This window comes from Thamnophis sirtalis, unplaced genomic scaffold (genome assembly GCF_051295495.1).
Source record: "Thamnophis sirtalis isolate CommonGarterSnake01/CBP01778 unplaced genomic scaffold, rThaSir2_p1.2 scaffold_3, whole genome shotgun sequence".
In the NCBI taxonomy this organism is placed as follows: domain Eukaryota; kingdom Metazoa; phylum Chordata; class Lepidosauria; order Squamata; family Natricidae; genus Thamnophis; species Thamnophis sirtalis.
Genome location: NW_028261383.1, coordinates 76,264,147 through 76,270,554, shown reverse-complemented (window position 1 = coordinate 76,270,554; position 6,408 = coordinate 76,264,147). Strand labels below are relative to the sequence as shown.

The 6,408-nt window shown below is 39.5% G+C and overlaps 1 protein-coding gene across 4 annotated transcripts in view; it reads left to right on the top strand.

The window, feature by feature from the left end:
• The first annotated feature begins 463 nt into the window (after window positions 1-463).
• The window catches only part of RAD54L2 (RAD54 like 2), a 59,523-nt gene continuing 53,578 nt past the window's right edge, over window positions 464-6,408 (top strand). For all 4 annotated transcript variants that reach the window (XM_087709225.1, XM_087709224.1, XM_087709223.1 and 1 more), the window contains exon 1: window positions 464-620. The gene's annotated coding sequence lies outside the window, so the exon portion shown is untranslated. The remainder of the gene's footprint in view (window positions 621-6,408) is intronic.

Sequence of the window (6,408 nt, the reverse complement as noted above, 5' to 3'; positions counted from 1 at the left end):
AAGGACCACGTGGGCAAGGACCCCCCCCCTTTTTTTTTTCTTGGTACAATAGCGGTGTTGAAAGTGGCTGACGGCGAACAAGCAGACCGAAGTTGCTTGATTTGACTTGCTAAGAGCTCTGGCAGGACAAAACGACAGACGCTGGGATTTAACTCCCCCTGCTTCTTTCTAGGCCTGGACTGTCTCTGTTTTTAGCCATCTAGGAATAACACCCCCCGCCCCGCCCGCCCCCATCTTTGTCCCGAATGAGCTCCTTCTGCAGGCCCTCCAACCCTCCGCTTTTCCTCTTTTTGCCTCCTTTCTGTCTACTGTGCCAACTCTCTCCCAAGGGATGTGGGAACCTTTGTACGCTGTCGGAACCTTTGCTGTCGGTGTGCCTGTTGCTGCCCGGGGAAATCCTCCAAGTAGCTCCGACTAAGGGGACGTATTACCGTTGCGTACCCCAAGCGGAGGGATTGAGGAGCGACGAGAAGGAGGCGGTGGAGGAGAAAGAGGCGGTGACGGCGACAACGACGAGCGTTAAACGGGGGCCGGCGCGCACCAGGAGCGCGCGGAGCGCCTCAGCGTCCCCTCCCCCCTCGGGCTCCCTCAGCGGCCCTGGCCCGCAGCCCCGCTAGGAGGTGAGAGACTAGCCCGGACTCTGGCTGGAGTCGCCAAGAGGAATGGATGGATGAGAGGAGGAAGAGATCGCGCACCAATGGAGGCGCCCGGGAGAGCGGGTGGGCCCAGGGGGTGGGTGGGTGGGTGGGTGGGAGGCAGAGAATGGGAAGCCCTCCGCCCCCGCCTCCCCGTGGCGCCAGAGAAAGAAGGCCAGGCATCGCATCGCGGTCGCCCTGAGAATGCATGGCCGCTGCGTTGCTTCAGCCAGGCTTTGGCGTGGGCGCCCTGGGACGGAAAGGCCGGCACGGGGAGGTGTGGGCAAGGGGATCGAGGTTCTCGGGTGGATGGATGGGTGGGTGGAAGGAAACTGGATGAAACTAGTGTACTGGTGGAGCGTTCCCCGTGAATAAAGACGCGGGATTTCTTCTCTTTAACCTTTTGCTGCCTCGAAGGATGGGAGACTTTTAAGGGTCGTCAGGGAAGCGGCGGGTCAAATGTACCGGGAGCAAAGATGCGAATAAGGTTGTAAAGCTAGACGCTGAATGATCGGTCGTTTGTCGTCCCGAGGGATAGGGTTATTGCTGCAGAGAATACGAGGTCCTTGCCTTGTGCGTGGCTACTTCAAAATACTACCAACTCTTTGGAAGATCTTTGGATCGTTTTAAAAAGACTAAAATATGACGAAGTTAATATTGAAGACTTGGGCATAATGGTATAACTTAAGATTTGGCTGCCAGCTTTTCATTTTAATGAGTTGTGAACAAAAGTCTTGTGCTAACACTTTGAAAACTTCAAAGTAAGAACACCTGGTAGTTGCTGTTTTATGTCGGTTCTGTTTAACTCACCAAATGTAGGTGAGTTAAATTTATTACCAAATAAATTAGAGTAATTCTAATTATATATATATATATGTGTGTGTGTGTGTGTGTGTGTGTGTGTGTGTGTATTAGAATTACTCTTACTACTGAGTATTAAATTGAAATAGACACTTCAGATGGTTAAAGTTGCATTTATTTTGCCTCCATTTGACACAGAGAATCAGAGTTTGAAAAACTAGAAAATATGAGGATAGTTATGTCACATATTAAATGAAGTTATTGTAGAAAAATGTGATGATACATTGTATATTTAACTGTGTCTACTGAGGGAACAGAGTTTTTCTGGAACAGGTTTACCTCCAGTACACTGATGCATCTGTTCTGTTCTGGAGGATTGGATAAGAGACAGATTTTTGAAAAATGTGGTTGTACTAGAAGAGGAGATCATAATGAATGTGGCTATCATTAAAGACTAGTTGGAAGCTATAGCTGATGCAGAACGTAGCTTTTGGTTTTTGAGTTGAATTCAAAGTGCTGATGATCTATAAAGTCCTTCATGGCTTAGTATCTGGATACTTGTAAGACTCTCTCTTTCATGGTTCCTGCCTGCTGTATGAGATCTGACAGGGTCTTGTTAATAAAGAAGTGTCATTGATGGGGGTCAAGGAGTAATGCCTTTTCTGTTGCTCTGGCTGCCCTTTGGCATAGCATGCCCCGTCTCTCCCCACCCTGTCCTTAGAGCTCCAATTATGTTGCCCTTTAGGGCGGTCCTAAAAACCTGGCTGTTCCCCCAGCACTGGGCTGGGATGATTTGTGAACTCACAGGTTATTATGTATTTGTATCGTTGTTCTCCCCTGTAGAGTGGACAGGTTAAATTATAGTGGTGATAGGTGTACTGTTGAAAGGTCTGAAGGATCAGGTGGCAGATATATCCTCCTGAAGAAAATCTTGTCTATATGTGGTCAGTAAAAGTTAACACCTATATAAATGACATATAATCAACTGTCAAGCCATTCTCCTGGCATGGCTGTTTTATTATCTTGATTCCTTGCAATTTATTGTCTTGGTTTTGTTTTAATCTCCTTTGTTAGAAGCTTTGAATCATTTGGGAATTGGGTGGCACCAGAAATTGAATTAATAAAGACTTTTTAATGCCATGATCAGACAACTAAGGATAATAGCATGTTAGAAAGCAAAACTTGAAAAAAGGGAAGAGCGATAGCCAAATGTTGATAGCCAAATGTTTGTACAGAGACTGATTATTGCCATCAAGTCATTTTTTACTTTTAGTAGATCTTTTAGAGACTACATACATAGATTTTCTTCCAGATGATCTATCCTAACGTGTTCTTTCAGGACTCCCAAGAGTGCACTGATCACAGCTATAACTGAGTCCATCCACTTTGCTGCTGGCTGTATTTTTCTTCTCTTTCCTTCTACCTTTCCCCAGCATTAAAACCTTCTCCAGACCATCTTCGTATAATGTGTCTGAAGTAGGAAAATTAGAGCCTGGTAAATTGTGCCTCATGTGAGAATGTGGGCTGATTTGTCAAGAGATGTTTTATATTCTAGGGAAAGGAAATATATATAATTGACTTGTGTTTCTTCCATTTTTCAGTTTTATCCGAAGTACAGTTTTTGCATCTCATATACAGATTATTAGTACATTAATAGCTTTTGCATCTTTTTTTCAAATTTTCCTGGAGAGTGTGAACATTCTAATTTGAATAAAACAGAGATGTAGAGAAATGGGAAATAGGAGAAATGAATGCCATTATATCTTGTGCAGGAGCCTGTCAGAAATTGTTCTGAAAAGTTTGAGTTTAGTAAGGCTTGACTAGACAAAGACGACTTATTTAATGAAATAATAATTCACACATAAGCCAGGATAATTTATTGATTATGATATAGGATTAGGATGGTATAGATTGGGGTTCAGTTCTATTCTTAACCATGGAAATTCAGTGCACTCTATTACTTTGAAACAGTGTCAGCACAAATTTATTTACATGATTGTGATTATAGAGTAAAAGTAAAGAAGGTGCTTTTAGAGCAGGGGTGTCAAACTGGTGGTCTGCGGGCAAGATGCCTTGTGCGGCGCACGCCCATCCCAGCTCCGCAAAGGGAAAAAACATTGTGATACATCATGTGACTGCAACGTGATGCAGTGAATTTGACACCCGTGATTTAGAGTATCTTGAGCTTCCGGAAGAAAGGCAGGATATCAGACATATTCAGTAGCATATTCTTCTATTTTTGTTGGTTATGGGCTAGTTATTTCAGTTCTGTTAGTGAGCCTGAGTTTTCCTGGGTCTTCATCTACATGCTTCAGCCAGGTTTTCTCTGAAGCTTATAATTGTACTTTCCAAACCAAGAGGTGTGCTTATGAAAGCAATCACTAAGGAAGTTGTATGTGAACCCATCTACCATGATTTGAAAATTTAAGTTTATTTTTTTTCCTTAGGATGGGTTCAGTATTCTAAGTAAGCAAACAAGTAAGCTACATTGTGGATTTACATTACATGTAAACCAGGTCAGCAAAGTGAATGTTCAGAATAATTAAGAGTGAAAAGACATCTGAGTTTAAATTATTAATTTATGAAACAGAAATGGAAAGGAAATGTGGGAGTGTCATCTGTGTATTATATGAAATATTGGAACAGTTGTAAATCTGTATTTGCATACATATATGAATAACCTTATTTTTCCTAAATGCTTTTAAAAGGTTTTTATTTATATTTACCAATGTGCATGAAACTTTACAAAATAAAATGCAGCCATCTCAGCAGGTAATAACATCTAGTGGAACCTTCTAAATTGAAAAGTAAACATGTTCATCTCTAATTAATACTTGAATGGGAAACCACTAATTAATACTTGAATGGACAACCACAAATTCTAGATTTCTCTAGATTGAAAGCTGGAAAAAAACCCAACACCAAAGAAGAATCAGTCACTATTCTGATTCTTCATATCCTGATAAAAATACTTTCACCAAGATTGGCTGTCAGCAACTATTTCTTTAGTTTGGCACACTTTTGTTTATGTCTTCTGGTAGCTTCTTTTTTGACTGCCTTCAATTTTTCCTAGTATCAGGGGCTTCTTCACTAATTTTTGCCTTTGTTTTATGTGCCTTAAACTTTAGTTTTGTTATTAGTATCTCAGTGATATATCACAAGGGAGAAGTCTGGTGTTACTTCAACTAGAAGTGAATCATTTCTTCTGATCCAAGGTATTCTTAATAGTTTTCTCCAGCACCTTACTTCAAAGGCATTAATTTATTTAGCTTTTCTAATCGTTCAGCTTTCTGAACCATGTTGTTATAGGTGGAAAAGACCATGAGTGTCAACATTTGTTGTTTACTGTAATTTTAGTTTATTAGCCCAAACCTATTTTTGAAATAGTTTATTTCCCAAACCTGTCAAAAGTCTTTTTTTCCAAATAGCAGGTGTCTCTTTTATTTTATGGCTGCATATCATAATTATTTGATTGTAGCCAAGAAATGTAGAAAATGCATAGTTCTTCCTGCTTGTCACAACCAAGTGACGTCTGAAATTTGGCAACTGTGATCTAGTCGCCCTAGCAGGAATCTAATCTGCACTGTAGAATTAGAGTCAATCACATATTTTTAGAATGTTATTTTTTGAGCAACATGAATAATAGTGAATTCTACTGTCCTCATTGTTGCAAGTAACAATAAGCTTCAGTTGATGGTGTTATTTCTGTAATTTATATATGCTGGCCAACACAATACTTACTAAGGCTCTTCTTAAAGAATTGTATTAGTTTAACTTTGGATTTATACACTATACTTAACTAGAAATTAACCTTTAGAAATTCAATTTTCTGTTTTTTTTTCTTTTTTGAAAAACTGGTCAATAGTGAAGAAGACCATCTGAATTTGCTCAGAGTATTTCCTGTTAATATCATTTCTCTTAATTCTGACAGGAAGCACTGGTAATGCATACAAAGTACATGTTATAACTGGGGGATCCTAATTTGAAGTAAATCCTCCATAATCCTTCTCTATGTTAGCATGCCTTCATTAAAGCATGCCTTTTTACCAATTGGCTGTACATTGGCCCATTTTTTCAGGGGCTAAAAGTGTCGTATTGCCAGACAAGTATAATCATTGATTATCTTTTTACCTAATATAATCTTATATAACTTTGTAAATACGTTAAGAATGCTTTCCTGGATTAGTACTACCCTGGAGTAGTACAGACAAGAAGGAATTGATTGATATAAAATCACTGAGAATCTAGTATCTGTAATAGTTTGTACAAAAGAGGGAATGTTTTCAAATACAGCTTTTCATAATTCATTTCTATTACAGCATTATAATATGACAGTTTGAAATTGTTGAGGCTGAAACAGCTATCTGCTAGTGTTTTGTGCTAACTCACACAAAAATGGGTTTGAGTAAATAGCTCATGAATGCATTCGTACAAACTTTCCCATGGAAATCATACATATCTACCATTTCTAAAATGTGAAATTGACATAAGCATAACTAGAAATGTGCAGTCTTTTGGATTCAACTGGAAATTGATAGTTTTCCTGGAAACAGAAATAGCTGCTTTAATGAGTAGCAGCCAGCATTGCATTCACCTTCCCCTATGTTCCAAAACTGTTCTTATCAAAGCAATACAAATACAAAGCAATATATGTATTATTTATATTTATTCTGAACCTTCAGGACAAATTCCAATTTGCAGGAAGAGTATTGCAACTCTGGACAAGAATGACAAACTATTCATAATCTAATTTGTGGTATTCAATATGAACTGCATTATAGAGTCCTCAACTTACAACAATAATTGAACCCAAAATTTCTGTTGCTAAGTGAGACATTTGTTAAGTGAGTTTTGCCCCATTTTACGAACTTTCTTGCTACAGTTGTTAAGTGAATCACTGTAGTTGTTAAGTTAATAACACGGTTGTTAAATGAATCAGGGCTTCTCCCTTGACTTTGCTTGTCGGAAGGTC